This window comes from Octodon degus, unplaced genomic scaffold (genome assembly GCF_000260255.1).
Source record: "Octodon degus isolate 3935 unplaced genomic scaffold, OctDeg1.0 scaffold00240, whole genome shotgun sequence".
NCBI lineage: Eukaryota > Metazoa > Chordata > Mammalia > Rodentia > Octodontidae > Octodon > Octodon degus.
The window spans coordinates 2,440,001-2,457,062 of NW_004524816.1; positions in this window are offsets into that span (position 1 = coordinate 2,440,001).

Here is a 17,062-nt window from a genome sequence, read left to right on the forward strand (position 1 = left end):
AGAGGTCATACATAAAAGCATTTTCTTCATTTAAAAAAAAAAATTAACAGAAGGGTATATGTTTCAAAAACATTTCAAGGAGAGAGAAATTTTTTCCCAAAATACCCTGAAGCACACCAAGCATCAGATCGCTTTGTCTGGGACATTTTGATGCACAGAAGACAAGGTAAATTATACAAACAGCAAAAATATAGCCACTCGCACCCCTGGCAAGAGTGAGTCGGCGAGAAGCTTGCGCCCGATTGTAGCTCCACTGGTGACACTTGCCCACCACGGGGCGGACTCACATCTACGGCTCAGTGTCCCCCACCCCTCCAGTTGCTTCTGTAGCAGCACGCCCGAGAGCTCACCAGCCAGGAAGACAGATCTGTCGACTATAGAAACTTTTAATCTGATTTATGCAAGAATAAATCATGCTCACAGAAAGGGACTGGCACTCTTTGAAATTAAAGTAATCCCACTAATTACAATCAAAGTACTTCAGTTGGCTGAAACAAAGCCAGCACGAGCATTAACCTAAATGCCTGCCTCAGCCAGAGCCGGCAAATGCTAATGTTGACATTCAGCCTCAAGAAGAAATTATACAGGGAAAAAATGACAAAAATTTCATCTTTCAGTGGGAGAGCTCGCAAGAAGCAGAAATCTGGGAAAGGGATTTTAAATTCTTCATTGAACTGAACAAGAGTTTCTTCTCATGAGGGGACTTGCCTTTTGGAGGATGAAAACCATTCTTATTTTTTGAAATGGTATTGTTATAAGCCATTCCACTCTCCTAGACATTGATATAAGATTTTTGGAAAAAAAAAATACTGTCAAACAGATGTGATGCTAATCTAGTTTAGACTCTATGCAATTCTTGCACAAATTATTTTAAGATTATACTTATAAAAGTATTTTTATAGAAAAAGGATCACCACCAATAGAAGAATCCCAAAGCATCACATGGCTATCTTATGCATAGCAAATGGAGGGACGGACAGATGAAGCCAAATTCCTACCAACTTGATCAAGTTACTCAAAGGGATTGCTGCATCATCTTCGTAGTACTCCGAGTCACTGGCCTCAATGAGAAGCTTGCTTTGAAATTTATAAAATAAAGTGGAAATTATGTTACAGAAACAAAATACAATACTTAACTTCTGTATTATGAAATAAAGTATTGGTCAAATGCATTAAATATTACTGAGTAGTCTGATTACACTAAAAGCTGTTCTATATCTCTCAAAAAATATAATTGCAATAGCCTTAGCAATACCCTATAACTTCAAAAAGAAACCTGCATTTTAAGTCACAGGCAACATCATAGAGGACTGGGGATGTAGTTCAGGGGCGTGGCACCCGCCTGGCAAGTGTGAGGTCCGGAGTTCAATTCCTGGAACCAAAAATAAAGTGGCATCATGGAGGAAACAAGGTGACACTGCGTTTTCTCTGTGTTGCCATTTCACTTGTGCAGAGTGAAGGACTCGCGTCTGTGTGCGGCTCACAGTGAGTCATTCTCCTAAGGAAATAAATTTAAAATGAACTGCTGCAGTGACTCGATTCTAAACTTTAAAGAAAATAAAAAAGGAATCTGGGTACATCAAAAATAATTTCAGATAAATGCCATTTCTTTGTATATAGAGCTACGGTGGTTGTGCTAAAATTTGGGTTGCACTTCAACTGGGGCCACTAACCGTGGTCTCATTTGGTTGTCCTGTGACCACAGCTGCTTTTAGAAGTAGCATAGATATTTCTGGATGATGATTAAAATCGAGTAAGGCAAAGAGAAGGGCTTGGTGGTGAGCAAAGGCATCGAGTAAGGAGTTCCAAATTAGAACAACCTATTGTCTAGCATTCTCCTCCACACTGTGCAGCCCGGTATAGTCAGGAATACAACATTCTTAACAGCTAGCACCTCACAGTTCAATGCGTGCCAGCAGGTTTGATGCCATGAGCTACTGCCTTTTGCCTCCTCGGAAGAGGAAATCAGTGGTCACATTAATTTCCTCCGCTTGGGATAGTCTTTGGCCCAGCATCCTTGTCAGGATTTCTGCTTTCAGTCATGCTGTTCCAGACTCTGTTCATTTATTCAGTCTCCCTTTATTTGGATATTCAACAAACACCCACATACAGTACTTCCTTCCCTGTGCTGGGAAAGTCCTTAGCATTGGGCCAGAGGTGTTCATAGGTAGTTAGCATGTGCTGTAGTTCTACGGTTATTTTTTTAAAATATAATTTCCCTCTGCTTTTAACACTCCCAGTAGCAAGGACTATCCTCTTCCACTAGAAATGAGTGAATACCCTTTTAATTCATGGATGAGACCAAGCCAAGAACATTCATTCTAACTATTTTTGCATTTTCTTAATGTAAGTGGAAGGCTGGGGATATAGCTCAGAGGCACAGCACCTGCCTGGCAAGCACGAGGTCCTGAGTTTAATACCCAGAGTGGAAAAAAAAAAAAAAAAGGTGACAAAATAATTGAATTATAATTCAAAATTATAATTTCTGTGCTATATGACTTGAAACAATAATTTCTAACAAATATATTTGCCATATACCTTTTCTTTTTTTTTGAATCAGGATCTTGCTCTATAGTTCAGGCTACCCTTGAACTCATTATGGAACCCAGGCTGGCCTGGAACTCATAGGGATCCTCCTGCCTCAGCCTCCTGAGTGCTGGGATTATAGGCCTGTACCGTCATACCCATCACTGTATTCCTTTTGACTTTTTTGAGTATGGTATTGAGGACTGAACCCTGGGTCCCTCCATGCCAGGCAAGCACGCCACCACTAAGCTGTACCACCTGTCACTGACTTTTATTTGTTGGTTTTATGCATTTCATTGCCCCCAGTCATTTCTATAAACTCCTTTGCCCACAACACATGGTAATCTCTGTGAATAATAACTGGATGAGCTGGGGGAGGAACTAAAGGATGGAGGCTGAGGCAGCTCTGCTTCTCTGGTTCTCTGTCCTCAGAGATGCCTTACAAGGGTCAGCAGAGAACAGGTTTGCCAACACCAAAAGGACACTAAGAATTTATACTTGAAATATCACAGCTGTGCTGATATTGCATTAAACTATAGATTTATGAAAATAAAACTCTTGCTGTTAGAATTTTATATATGTAAAATGAATCTACAGGAAGTGAAACAGGTACACAGTATACTACTGACTTCTTATGACTTGGTCCCTTTCTGTACCTTATTAAGAAATAGTATATTTAGCCTGAACTAAAAAGTTCCTTGCTGACTGGGGCCGGCGAGATAGCTCAGCAGAATAAAGCGCCTGCTTAGGCAAGCTTAGGCAAGCTCAGGGACCACAGTTCGATCCCTGACATCACATGCAGTGCCAGCCCTGCCCCCAGGGTGGGCTGAGCTGGCTTCACAGTCTGGGCGTGGTGGCACATGACTGTAATCCCAGCACTGGGGAGGCTGAAAGCAGTAGGATCACTATGAGTTTGAGCTGTGTAGTGAGACCCTGCAAGAACCAAATACATTAAAAAAAAAAAATTCTTTGCTGACTACAAAAAATCCTAGGAGCTGCTGATTATTGAGATTAACTGTGCTACAGCAATGAGAAAGCATAGGGTCTCTATTAAGTTCCATTATCTACTACGTTCTTAGCTCTGAGGAAAAAAAATAGAAATAATATAAATATACATCCAAAATGAATTGGTTTAACAAACTATTGCACAGTATAATGAAATGTCTAATGGTCAAAATCTAATATGGGTGACTGGGAAAGTAGCTCAGTGGTGGAATGTTACCTAGCAATCTCAAGTTCCTGGGTTCAGTCATTTTATGGCACTTACTAAAACTACAATAGGAAGGAAGGAAAGAAGGGAGAGAGGGAAGGAGGGAGGGGGAGGAAAGGGAGGGGAAGGGAAGGGAAGTAGGAAGGGAGGAAAGGAGGGAGGGAGGGGAGAGAGGCAGGGGAAGGAAGAGGAGGGGAATGGAATGGAAGGGAAGGGAAGCGAAGGGAATGGAAGGGAAGGGAAAGTAAGATGAAAGGAAAAAAGGAAGGGGCAAGGGAAGGATTAGGTCATTTTAAATGTATTGACACGCAGGGACAAAATATATTGACAAATAGAAAAAGGCAACATTTCAGGAAAAAGCGTACAGTATTATCCTAGATTCACCAGAGATGGTGTAGGCTTACAGTAGGCAGCTTTAAGAAAAGTCTGCACGGCTCCTTCGAAGTGCCCGTGGAGGAGACTTCATCAGCTGAGGTCTAAAACGGGGTTTTCCTTTTCTGCGTCTCTGCACGCTCAGAGTTCTCACAAGTGTTTCACCTTTCTAATCAGGGAGCCGGTAGGGACTGCCCTGATCCAAAAAATAAAAGGTCTATCTAACTGTCCAAACCCTGGAAGCAAGTCCAGATTTAGAAATGTGAGAGAACGTTACATTTTATTTTTTCCTCTCTCTTTGAAACTGCGCTCCTGTCTTGTAAAGAAAGAGACCTAGTGATTTTACATCTTGCTTGGAGAAGCTGGCAGTTTTGGAAAAGCACACAGTACTGAAAGAACTAAAAATAACTCCTGTACCACCCAGCTTCCATTTAACTCCTTTTGCTATAAATATCTTCAAAATAACACCCGGGCTCTCTCGAGTACTCTTGAAAGCGTGGCTGGAGAGGAAGTCGCACTGCAAGGAAGGTTAGGGTAGGCTCTGGCCGAGGAGAAGCTCCCCGGGGAGGTCCCCTGGGCTGTCGGGGTGTCCTGACAGGTTTCCACAGGAAGCCGAACTGGGCCGGGCTTAGGCGAGGCCGCACTGACCGCCGAGATTTCACTGCAAAAACACTAGAGTCTTGCGTGATGGGGGAAGATTCCTGGCAGGAGGGGAATTTTCTCACAGCAAGCTTCCCGTGAGCTGGGGAAGCAAAAGCCACTTCCTTGGGACTCGGCCGCTGTGGGTTAGTGTGCTCTTAATTCGCGTTCACATTTTTGGTCGCTTAGGAAGATACCCTGATGCAAGAAACACCCTCTCCCTCCCCACATACCTGTGAATGTTGTACAGCAAATGTTTGGCTATAATACTTTTTGAAATTATTTTTTCCCTCTTTCTGTGGATTTTGGATTTGATGGTGCTTGCCCTCAGCAATTGCCGCTGTGCTAGCATGTGAAAGGAGATGATGTGATTCATTGTTAGAATAACAAAAATTCACCGAGTCCTGCTGGAGTATTCCATAGTGGGAGAGCAACATTTCCACAATGTACCAGCCCACAACAGGACACTATGCAAGACTGTTTGAATTTGCTGTCCAGTATTCTTCCTTATAAGCAGGGTTGGTTTTTTGTTTTGTTTTGCTTTGTGGTTTTGTTAGAAAGATAAACCCTGTAGTCTGTTTTTTTTTTTAATTTAGCAATTTGTTGTTTAATCTACAAGCTTCATATAGCTTTAGTTTATTTATTTATTTTTTATTTTTTAATTTCTTTTTTGGTGGAACTGGGGATTGAACTCAGGCCCTTGCACTTGCCAGGCAAGTGCTTATTCCACTGAGACATCTCCCCGGCCCCATATAGCTTTAGTCTAAAAAGCAAAGACAAAAGCAGTAAAGCCAAGACACTACTGCAAAGTCCGGGTCCTTCCAGGTTCCAAATGCAAGAGCTCTGAACAGTATATACTCCAACAGGAAGAATAAGACAAAAATACAAATAGAGCCCTGACATTTCAGAAAACAAAGATTTTGTATAACTGAAGGATCCATCCGTCCCTCCTGGGATGAGTGACCAGCCCTTACAAGGAGGGGCCAGGAGGGAAGGCAGGGGGCTGGTGATGAGGGAGAGAGGAACGAACCTCAGCGCTGAGTGGAAGCCAGTTCTGTGCTCCGAATCAACGTGTGCCGCACCCACATCAACCTAGTGTCCTGCGGCCGCACTTTCATTCTTCCCTCTCAACCTGGAGCTCAAAGCTAATGGCTCGCATAGGATGCGGACATAATGGAGGAAGAAATCGCACGAAGAAACCCAGAGCTATTTTCCCCTCTGGAGCACCTCAGTGATCATCTCAGGGCTCCCAGGTAACACAGCACACATTGCCTTCTGCCGTGCGTGGCTTGTCTTTATTTGGAGAGTCCTAATGCAGTTCGCTGAGCAGAGAACACAGCCGGAGCCTGAGCTTCGTCTTTCCCGCCGTTGAAATCTCACGTTGTGATGATTCAGGCCCCACTCACTCCCTGGGCTCATTCACGCGGGCAGCCAAGAGCCTGCTTCTCACCACGCTGAGGGCTGAAGTGCCACACTTCCCTTAACTTGCTTTTATCTTTAAAGCCATGGATGCCAAAAAACTACGGTGGCAGAGGGAAGTGCAACCTGTACCCACATGGCCAGCATGATGCAGCGTGCCCTAATGCTGGCTGTGCAGCTTTCACCAACAGGTACACAGTAAGAAATCCTTCCGGAAGAAGTCTCATTTTAAGTAGTGGATGAGGTACTGTAGTATTTATACTAATTAAAAGTATCATGAAACCTAAGAAATGCAAATTTTAATTACAGCAAGATAGGTTTTCCACCTTTCATACTGATAATGACAAAAACCTGGCAGCACTCAGCAGTGGCAGGACCCTGAGGAATCAGGGTCTCCCACACATTATTGAAGGGGAGTGCAGGTGAACTCGGTGCTGCCCTGGAAGGACGCGTGATGGCAGGACACGTGTGCAGTGCTGTGCTTGCAGACTTCCACTTTTAGCAAGGCACGGCACAAATACGCAAGGATGGCTGAGGAGTGTGTATGAAAGCTGGAGGCCAAAACCAAATTAAGTCTTCAGGACCAGGGAGATAGCTCAGTAGAATAAGCACTTGCCTAGCAAGCGCAGGGTCCTAAATTCAATCCCCAGTACAAAAAAAAAAAAAAAAAAAAAAACACAAACAAAAAAACGGTTCAAATTAAGTCTTCATTAATAAGAAGTGTTTAAAGTACTCAGAGCCAGCCTTCTTGACTAGGTCAAGCTGTAGTGAAGATGGAGGTACATCTGTCTTAAAAGGCCCACCAAAATGCACACAGCCTTCTCTGTCTGTGAGCTCCCTATCCAAGTTCGAAACCAACCTGGGAAAATATATTCGTACTAAGTATGCACAGCCCTGTTCTTTTGCGCTTAGTCCTGCAGAGCACGGTATCACTACCTTCCACACAGCACCTACACTTCTTAGTCATTATTAAAAAATGTAGAGATAGTATAAAGCCCTGAGAGGCTGTGTGGAAGTTGCACATGAATGCTATGCCAGTAAGTGAGCGAATGAGCATGTCCCAGAATTGGTCCCTAAGGGGATCCTGGGAACAGCCTCTGCGGATGTCCAGGCATCACCCATCCACAGCGAGACGTGCACATGAATGCACAGGCTGCCTCTGGAAGGGAGCTGAGGACAAAGCTGGGCTCAGGAGAGAGATCTGTCACTGGGGGTTACGGACCCACGGACCCACGACTCATTCATTTTGATTTTCTTATGTCAATAATTAGTTATTCTTAAATGTGTTTAAATCTCAAAAATGTATCTAAAAGGTAGGCTTGTTACTTCCTAAGACAGGAATTTCATTTGTTACAGCTTCCGCCGTTGCTTGTATATTTCATCAAAAGTGCCTTATTCTCCCCACTTAAGTTCAAATTCCAGTCTAGCCCTTCTAAACTTCTGTAGGGCGGAACTTTGGCCTCAGTTTTGCTTCATGTGCTACCTGGTTTGGTGGTGGTGGTGCCATTACTTAGGTTCCCCTTCTCTCAATAAGAATATGACCTTTTGGAAGGGGACAACAATGGGACAGTGCGGAAGGCTGCAGGGAGAGCCTGCCCTAGGCCTTACTTAAATAGAAAGCAGGATCTAGATGCTCAGAGGCTGGATGCTAGGCATTTCCAGAAAGCAAGAGGTGCTGTGTTCTATCCACAGATAGCTCCCCAAAGACCCCCAGAGAATGGGCAGCCATCAATAGAAATCCTCACACACTTCATCCTAGGAGCCCTCTCGTATCATGGCAGGAGAGACACATCACGTTTCACCCCATTTGGAGACACTGCCCTTTAACTCAGCGATGATCTGATTTTGATGCTATTGTACAGGACTGTGAAATTAAAATGTCATGGCAATTTCTGAGATATAGAGAAGAATAATGAATGGACGATTATTAAATCCAAAATGTGTAAAATAATTTAACATTCTCAACTGCCACCTCTGCTTTCCTCAGGACCTTGGCTGAAACGCTGCTTTCCATTCTTCTCTGACATTCAATCATTGTTAATAACCTTCAACTCTGACAGGATAACAAATTGTTCCTTTTAAAAAATAATGACTTCACAGTGGACTTCAAGTTCTCTCTAACTGGCAGTTATACATATGAAAATATTAGTAGACAACTTACCCTAAAATGACTAAAATTTTACCTAGGACAACACCTGCACATACCAAAATAATGTGAAAAGAAGTAAGTTCTGACCACTTTCTCTCATTTACAAGGCTAACTTGATCACTGTGTTAATCTGCAGAAGCGCTTACCAGAGGCCGCTAAAAAGCTTGCTGCAGAGGAGCACGGAGACTCCTCCCGCTTAGTTCCAACAAATAATACTTTAACACAAATCCATTTAAAATTCTTCAAAAATATTAGTTGTAAGTGTATAATCGTCTGATTTCCTAATGAATTCTGTTATAGGGAATGAATAATATTTTTCCAAATGGAAGAAAGTTCCATAATATCTTGTCTAAGACAGTCCCCTCTGAGTTCCCTTCTGAGGGGTTCTCTGCATTTATTGAAAAAGGTCAGATAAGCATAATCAATAAGCGCAGAAGATATGGAAAGTAGCAAAATCGAAATCCTGGTGAATAGTGGTGGTGTTAGCAAGGGAAGACCATAAAGGAGATTGGTAGCATCCAACAGAATAAAGAGAAAAGAGAAACTAAGTAACATGAAGAAGATACCAGAGATGTCAGGGAGATCAGAAAGGAAAACCGGAGGACGAGCAGCTCAGGGAAGGCCCGCCCGAGGCGGCAATCTCAGCCTTCATTCACAGGGGAAGGACGAGGCCCTTTCACGGAGCTAAAGGACTTTCAGGGGCACTTCTAAAACTGAAGTTGGCTGGTTCTATGTTAAGTGAGGAAAGTATAATTCTAAGCCATTAGAGTTTCTGGTCAGTTCGGTGCTACCAAATTATTAAACTTGGAGGAAAAAAAAATCCTTCACAAAGACCCCAGGCCTGCATGAGTAAGAACAACAGCAAGACCTCGTGCCTCCCATGAATGTGTGAGACTTTCAAGGGATTAGAAGAAATATTATCAAACTTAGCCGAAAAACAGAATTCAAGACAAAGTAAGGCTATTTTGTATTCAGACCTGATTCGCAATGTCAGAAGACAGACAGAGGAGGGCCGCGGTAGACAGGGGAGGATAGTATTAATTATGAACTGGCTACATGAGATGTAGGTTTCCTCAGATTAAAAACATTGCACATTACCACCTCAGTTTATAACTTCAAAATTATACAATCAACACAATCCTAAACCGTTGCACTTATAAGACAAGGTGATTCTCCAATGAGTTCAGAAGGAGGCCTCAGGCCAGACGCACCCTAAGTCCGCAGGCTCCAAGCCCGCGCACTGGCCCTTGCAATGTCTACTAGAGCTGGGCTTCTCTGCAGAAGACAGACGGTAAAGCAGACCCGTGACCCCATGTCCACCAGTTCTTCCCCACTTCACTATGTTGCCCTCATCATTCTAGATGCTGTGCAGTCTTATTTGTAATCCCTCATCCTGTTTCTATCCTTCTGAAAGCAACTGCATTGCCCTAGATTAACACCTATCCCTGGAAGGAAGAGAATCCACGGGAATAACTGCCCATGTAAGGATCTAAAACAAATACAAGGAGCTTTGTGTAACTGTAGGGCAAGCACGTTCCAGCATATTCTGCACAGACCATAACTGACACCCCGTTCCTTTCAGCTTCTCCGTGTACCTCACACTGTCTTCATTTCCTTCAAGTGTGTAACAAGGAACTGAGCTTCGGTCTGCAGTGTAAGAGGTACAATTTACAGCAGAAACAGAATAGGTACAGAAGTGCGATCATACAGGATAAATGGTCACATAAAAAAGATGAAGAAAGGGTATGATATCGGCCACCTTTTATTTTTAGCAATCTTAGCATAGTGCTTCCCAAAGCCAGGTGATACTGTGTGAGGTAAGCCACACAACCCCTGTGAAACACAAGCCCATTTCACAGACGGTAACACTGAGCCACACCAAGGGGAAGTAACTTGTTCAGGAACACACAGCAAGCAAATGCCAGTGTCCACCCTACGTTATCTCTGCTGGTTTTTTTAAAAAAAATTTTTTATTTATTTTAATGAGGAAAAAAATAGCAATGAGACAGTTTCAAAACAGGTTAGTAGGACACTTGCAAGAATTAACACATTGCATATTGTTGTCTTTGGAGTAGTTATTTGGAGGACAAGATGCAGACATGATATCTAAACAATATAAGTGCAAACCTTTCTTCTCACTGAGCTAAGAGAAAGTAGCTGTATATCCTATTTTTTGTGTATATATATATATATATGTATATATGTGTGTGTGTGTGTATATATATATATATATATATATCTACAAAAATGTCCTTTCTTTGCATCCCCCTTTTTGTTTTGTTTTGTCAGAGATTGCTATTTTTTTAAAAATCAGTTTTCTTGTCAGTTCCTTTAAGAAAACTTTGAGCAACTTTTGCCGTTAAACCAGAAAAAAGAAAGAAAGAAAAACTTGCCCTTGTTAAGTCCATTTTACATGTGTTTGCACACAGCCAGAGCAAAAGGCCAGTGCCTGTCTCCCCACACAGGGGAAGATGTCGGGAAACCCTGTTTTAGGAGCCACGCACAGCGCCAGCAGCCAGGGCCATCGAGTATCGCAGCCTTCATGGAATTTCTAAGAGGACAGCTGCCCACTCATTTTCTCTTAGTGGAACTTATTAGTACAGTAGCCAGGCCCTGAAAAGGGGCACGAGGTAAGTTTAAGATGATGTCATAAGCAGGGTTTGCTTTGAGAACAGGTTCTATTTTCTCCCCAAAGGGCAAATTTTCCAAAGTAAGTACTGGAAAACCTTCACAGAGGACACTTGGGATAGCCAATAGGCCAGAGTCTCAGACAATAGCAACTGCCAAGAGCGAGTCAGATAAGCAACGCATCTCGATTTTTAACATATCTCCCAAATAATCTTAAGTCTCATCATTCAAAATAAGGGCTTGGCCTTGATTAGCAACTTTTACTTACCGACTTGAATAACTGAGTACATCATATTAGTTCCTACTGATGCCATAATTTATCTCTCCATTTCTTAAATACAGCTTATTCCTAAGATACAGGAAGGTTACCATGGTAACTTAATTTTATCCTGTGGTCCTGCTACCAATCACGTACCAGGTTCCCATTCACAGCCTCATTTAATCCTCACACCCATCTCAGGGGTGGACAGGACACACAGGCTTGTCCCCTATTTCTACTGGAGGAAAAAGGCACTGGAAGGAATCAGGATACTCTAAAACCAGAATTTGAAGTTTCGGCTCACTTAATACACAACTTTAGATCTTGCGCCAGGTCATGTACATCACAGAGAAGAGCAAACTGTTTAATTCCTCCATTGAACTATCATGGGCACTTTTTGTTCCAAAGGAAATGAAAGAAATCAAGCCTTTACTAGGAGTCCTTCTAAACAAAAGAATTCTCTAGGAAATACCGCCACACATATGATCAAGGGAAAATGATCACACACACACACACACACACACCACCACCACCACCACCACCACCACCACCACACTGACTAGCACATACAAAAATCAGTTTCTCAGGTGGCATAAATATATGTCTAAGGTACTTAACACTGAAATAGATTTCACATTTTATAGCATAAAATATTAATAATTAATATTTGGATTATTTATGATTCAGTAACTTTACACCAGGGATAAATATTGTTATGATGTGCTATTAATTTATAATTTAATATTTTATTCTTATTCTGCCAGAGTACAAATAGTATAGTAATGTGCCATTTTTCTTACAACTAATGTATGTGCTGTCTGTAGGCCAAGTCCTGTGTGTCTACATCAGACTAGAATACAAGGGGCTGGAGGTGTAGCTCAGCAGCGCAGTGCCTGCCTGGCAAGTGCAAGGTCCTGAGTTCAATTCCACCAAAAAAAAAAAAAAAAGGAAAGCCACAATAGTACACAATCAGTTCAGCTAACTGTTGTAAAACATTTTAAGTTTACTGAGCCACTTAACTATGTTAGAGGCAGGAGAAAATATTAATCTGCCCAAAACTCTAGGTGATTGGTCATTTAATTGGGATTTTTATTAAGGATTATGGGGGCCAGGGAGATGGCTCAGTGGAATAAGTGCTTCTCTGGCAAGCACAAGGGCCTGAGTTCAATCCTTGATTCTGCCAAAAAAAAAAAAAAAAAAGGATTATATTACTCATTCAAGAGAAATGGAAATTATTAGTTTTTTCCATATGGAATATAAATAGTTTTATCATAATAGACATTTAGAAGTAATGAAAGTGAACTCTCAAAACAGTATAAATGGCAGGCAACACCAAGGAGTATGTTATGAAGACCTACCTAAAAGTGGCTGTCATCAGTGCGGGGTTGCATATCGCAGGCTGTGAGTTCTTTCTGGGGCACTAGGCAGCATATTGCTCTGGGTTACGTATAGAATAAGTGTATTTACTAAGTGAGATTTCATCACAAATTGCTATAGACGTGGTCTGAAATTTTCCAGACACACCTGCTGGGGGTTGCTTTGTACTTTTCTGGGTTTGTTTTGAGACAAAGTCTTGTTATGCTGCCCCAAGATGGCCTCAAGCTCACTGTGGGGCCCAGGCTGGCCTGAAGCACTCCGTCCTCCTGCCTCAGCCTGCCAAGTGCTGGCACAACAGGCATGCACCAACGTGTCCGGCTTGGGACAACCAAAGACATTTTTTTAAAAAGTTTAAAACATTAAACAACTTATAAATGTTTATATACTATTTTTTTGTATTTTGGGGTATTTGTAGAGAGTAAAGTCAGACCATATACTTGTATTCTTAAAGACAATAAAATACATTCTGTAACAGAAGAATAAAACAAAATGGTAGACAAAGAACTGTACGGGGCTTTTGAAGTCAATGATTTTTAACTCCTGCATCACGTGCGTGTCTTTTGCTCCGGTAGATGAGCATGCACACAGAGGGTTGTGGCGCACGACCTGTCTTTAAAGGAGCTGTTGCTATGGTGATTTGTCTTCATGACGGTAGAGCCCTGCACCAGCTGGGCAGATTGGACCTGGCTTTGCTTTCATTTTTTACTAATACAGTGGGGCTCAAGCCTTTGCGTTTCTGTTCAACATGCGGACCGCGAAGTGCAATTCACTGTCTTCAGCAGTGACGGTTACACTCGCCACAATGTCTGCACCATAGGGAAGGCGTAGGACTCCTTCTCGGGAATTTTCCGTACACAGAAGTTACATTTTCTATTTTCTCCGTTATATATTTCATCGATACCATCATGCTGGCTCTCTTCTCAATAAGAAGCCCAGTTTGGATGACTTCTTCGTCTTTTCAACTTAATATTTAATGTGTGAATTCAGAAACTGAAATTCACCTCTTGTAACTATTTAGAAATATATAATACATCATTGTTAACTACAGGTATCCTGTTGCACACGAGGATGTCAGAACTTATCCTAACTATAATTTTAAATTCAAACATTTCTTCCTCTGTACAAGGCACTTAGCAATTCAAAACATATATAATGTTTTGCTTTTATAAATTATAATTTTTTTAAATGCATTTATTTATTTATTTATTTATTTATTTATTTAGTACAAGGTCTCCCTTCGAAACTCAGACTCATGGTGATGTTCCTGTCTCAGCCTCCCCAGTGTTGGGATTACAGGCATGTGCTACCAGGCCCAGATTCAGGGTGGCAAGGCATGCCTGGGATTCCACAGCGCCTGCAAAGCCTGCTGCATGTGCTTAGACTACAGAGCTGTCAACCCAGCCCCACCTAACTGTAATTTTAACTCTGCAATTTTATTTTACTTTTTATGTATTTGGCACAGGGTCTCACTACACAGCTTGACTCACAGTGATCCTCCTGTCTCAGCCTCCCTAGCACCGGGATTACAGTGCCACCACACCTAGGGCGAGGCCGGCACACATATGGTGTCAGGGATCAAACCCCGGTCCCTGCACTTGCCTAAGCAGATGCTTAGTCCACTATCTCACTGGCCTCAACATTGCAATATTTTTAATGCGCAGGCAAAAATGAAAATGTGTGGTCAATACAAATTAAATTACCACTACATATGTAAAATAAAAAAAAAGAATCTGCTTGAAAGATAAAGAGCAATTAATGATGAAAAGATATTTACTGAAGGAATGAAATTGAGGACCACAAATTTCAAGACCATTCATTTTCCTTCTACTTTTGTTTTGGTCTCAATTTGTGCAAACTGCTGAATTCTGGGCTGTCATTTACCAGGTAAGCAAAAAGAAAACAAGAAGAAGATACAAGACAAGTATATAAATAAATATGATTCGCATTTTTTTGCATATTTATTTTGAGTTTGGTTTTACCTTGAGGAAAAATACTACCTCCTAGAACTAAGTAGACGTTTTAAAATTATGACAATGTAACAGTACAGTATTATAGCATACTATAACTTAATATTATTAAATTCCTAATTTTAGTCAAGAAAATACAAACTATGAGCTTTGTACTTTTATTTGAAAAGTTAATTATTCACACTGTATTAGTCATACCTCTGATTCCACAATTATGAAATGTACCATTTTTGAGTTTGAACTTAGAAAAATACTGTCAAATCATAATATGACTGTGACATGAAGTTTGAATCTATCTTTCTTGAAAAAAATCAGTAGTTGTTTATACCTAGGCTTTAACCCTATGAGCCCTCCACATGCATAAGGCAGAGAAAGGCAAGTGAAAGGAACTTGTCAGCCGCCCTTAGGGCTTCACACTCAGGGCCTCGATGTCGAGCTCCAGCTATGCATGTCTACTCTCACACAGAAGATCAAATCCGGGGCACAACATAACAGGTGATGCAGCATTTCCTAGCGTGATGCACAACTATCTATGATGTCCTTCCTCCTACTGGCTCCAAGTCCCTCCCTCCCAGGATCTGTAAATAGCATGGTGAGTGAGATCCCCACGGCGTTGCTGTTGTACCGGTGAGCAGTGACACCACTTCAAGACTGCTGCCAGCACCACAAGGACCAGACTTTATCACCTGCAAAATGCGCACCCATATCGGAGACATGAAAATGTTGGAGACCTTACTGTTGACAAGTGAGAAACTGTAATATTCATGACTTAGTAATCCATCATTAGAAATAGGGGTCTTTGTACTTCTCCTGTCCTATAATTACATAAATGTAAATTCATTTTTGTGCTTTCCTAAGTATTTCATAAGATTGAACACATAACACTTTGTTCATATCCACATCTGAGATTTCACAACCAACTAAAATATGCATATGTTAGGTTTCAACAAAATGATTGTATTACAACAATAAATATAAACATCACCAGCTTTGAAGTCTTTTTCATAATTACAAAATAGAAACATGTTTTTGTTAAGGATCTTGGACACCTTGTGAATTTGGTACGGCACTTCAGAGAAAATGTATTTCCTTGCTAACTTTCCTGGTGAATTCTGGACTCTGAATCAGTGAGATCTGAGCTGTCTTTAGGAATCCAGCTTGCTGTAGACTCTTGTAGTGTAGCCATAAAGTCTAAGAACTGAAATCTTAAAATTAATTTCATGGGTACATGATAGATGTAGATAATAATCACATTCATCAGAGGGGATTTGTGGAACTGTGGGACGCTCCAGGAAGCTGCACAGCACCCTTGCACAGGGCCATGGTATGCGTTTGTGCATCACTCTTATCATTCTAACTTTAGTACTGCGTGCTGCTAAAGGAACTGCAGAGCAGAATTCTTTTTTTGCTAAATCTACTCTTTTTTTTAAAGATAAGATCTCTACTATGCAGTTCAGGCTGGACTACCACTCATCATGTAGCCTAGGCTGGAGTCAAACTCACAGCGGTCCTCCTGCTTCAGCCTCCCAAGTGCTGGGATTACAGGCCTGCATGCAACGTGCCCAGCATTAAATCTACCACAGCAGGTATTTTACTTCCTTTACTTTAGGATAATACCAATGGATAAACTATGATGATTAAAATTTAATTACCTGGCCTAAGAGGCAAACTTCCTTAATATAGGGAAATATTAAAGGGCAAGAGAAAAAAAAAATCAGACTTTGGGTTCCAGTGTCCATGATTGTGGACCTACGACATTTCCATTATGTGAGCTCAGACCCTCTTCCCGGGCTGAGCTTGACCACTGGGGAAAAACAAACACAAGATTCATCATTTTGTTGTAGGGCTTGACAAAACTATACGGCAGGGCTGGGGAGATGGCTCATTAGAATAAGCACTTGCCTGGCAAGTGCAAGGGACTGAGTTCAATCCCCGGTTCTGCCAAACAAAACAAAACAAAAGCACATGGCGGCTTAAGCACACCTCCTGGGCTAAACTGGCACGCAGCAGGAATGGAGAAAACGCTCATCTTACCTTCCAATCTTCTACAACACTTGGCTCATAATACATATTTAATAAAATAAATACCTGCCCGCTATGCTGTACTTTTGAAATCTAAACTTTCAGCCTCCATTTAAGCTCCCGAGTTCCACAAGTATTATATTTTGCTAGCTATAGCCCCTGTATTTTTCCACTACTTCAAATCATCAGTTTAGAGCCTTTGGGAACACGGTGTATCCAGGATTCATTAAATCATTTTTCTAATGGACATTTTCCTGAGTGGGGGAAAAAAGAGACAAGTGCAATCTGGGACCAAGAGGGGAAAAAACAAAAACAAAGCAAAACAAAAGCCTTTTCCAAATCAGGGAAATAAAGGCAGACGTGGTATTGCATAGAAACAGCCAGCCTCTGTAACACTGCTGACAGGCCCGAGGTGGGGGCTGTCTGCTTGCTGGTTTTGAGCCACAGAATAGTTTTTCAAAATATTGTTAGTTTCACTCTTTCTTTTTTTTTTT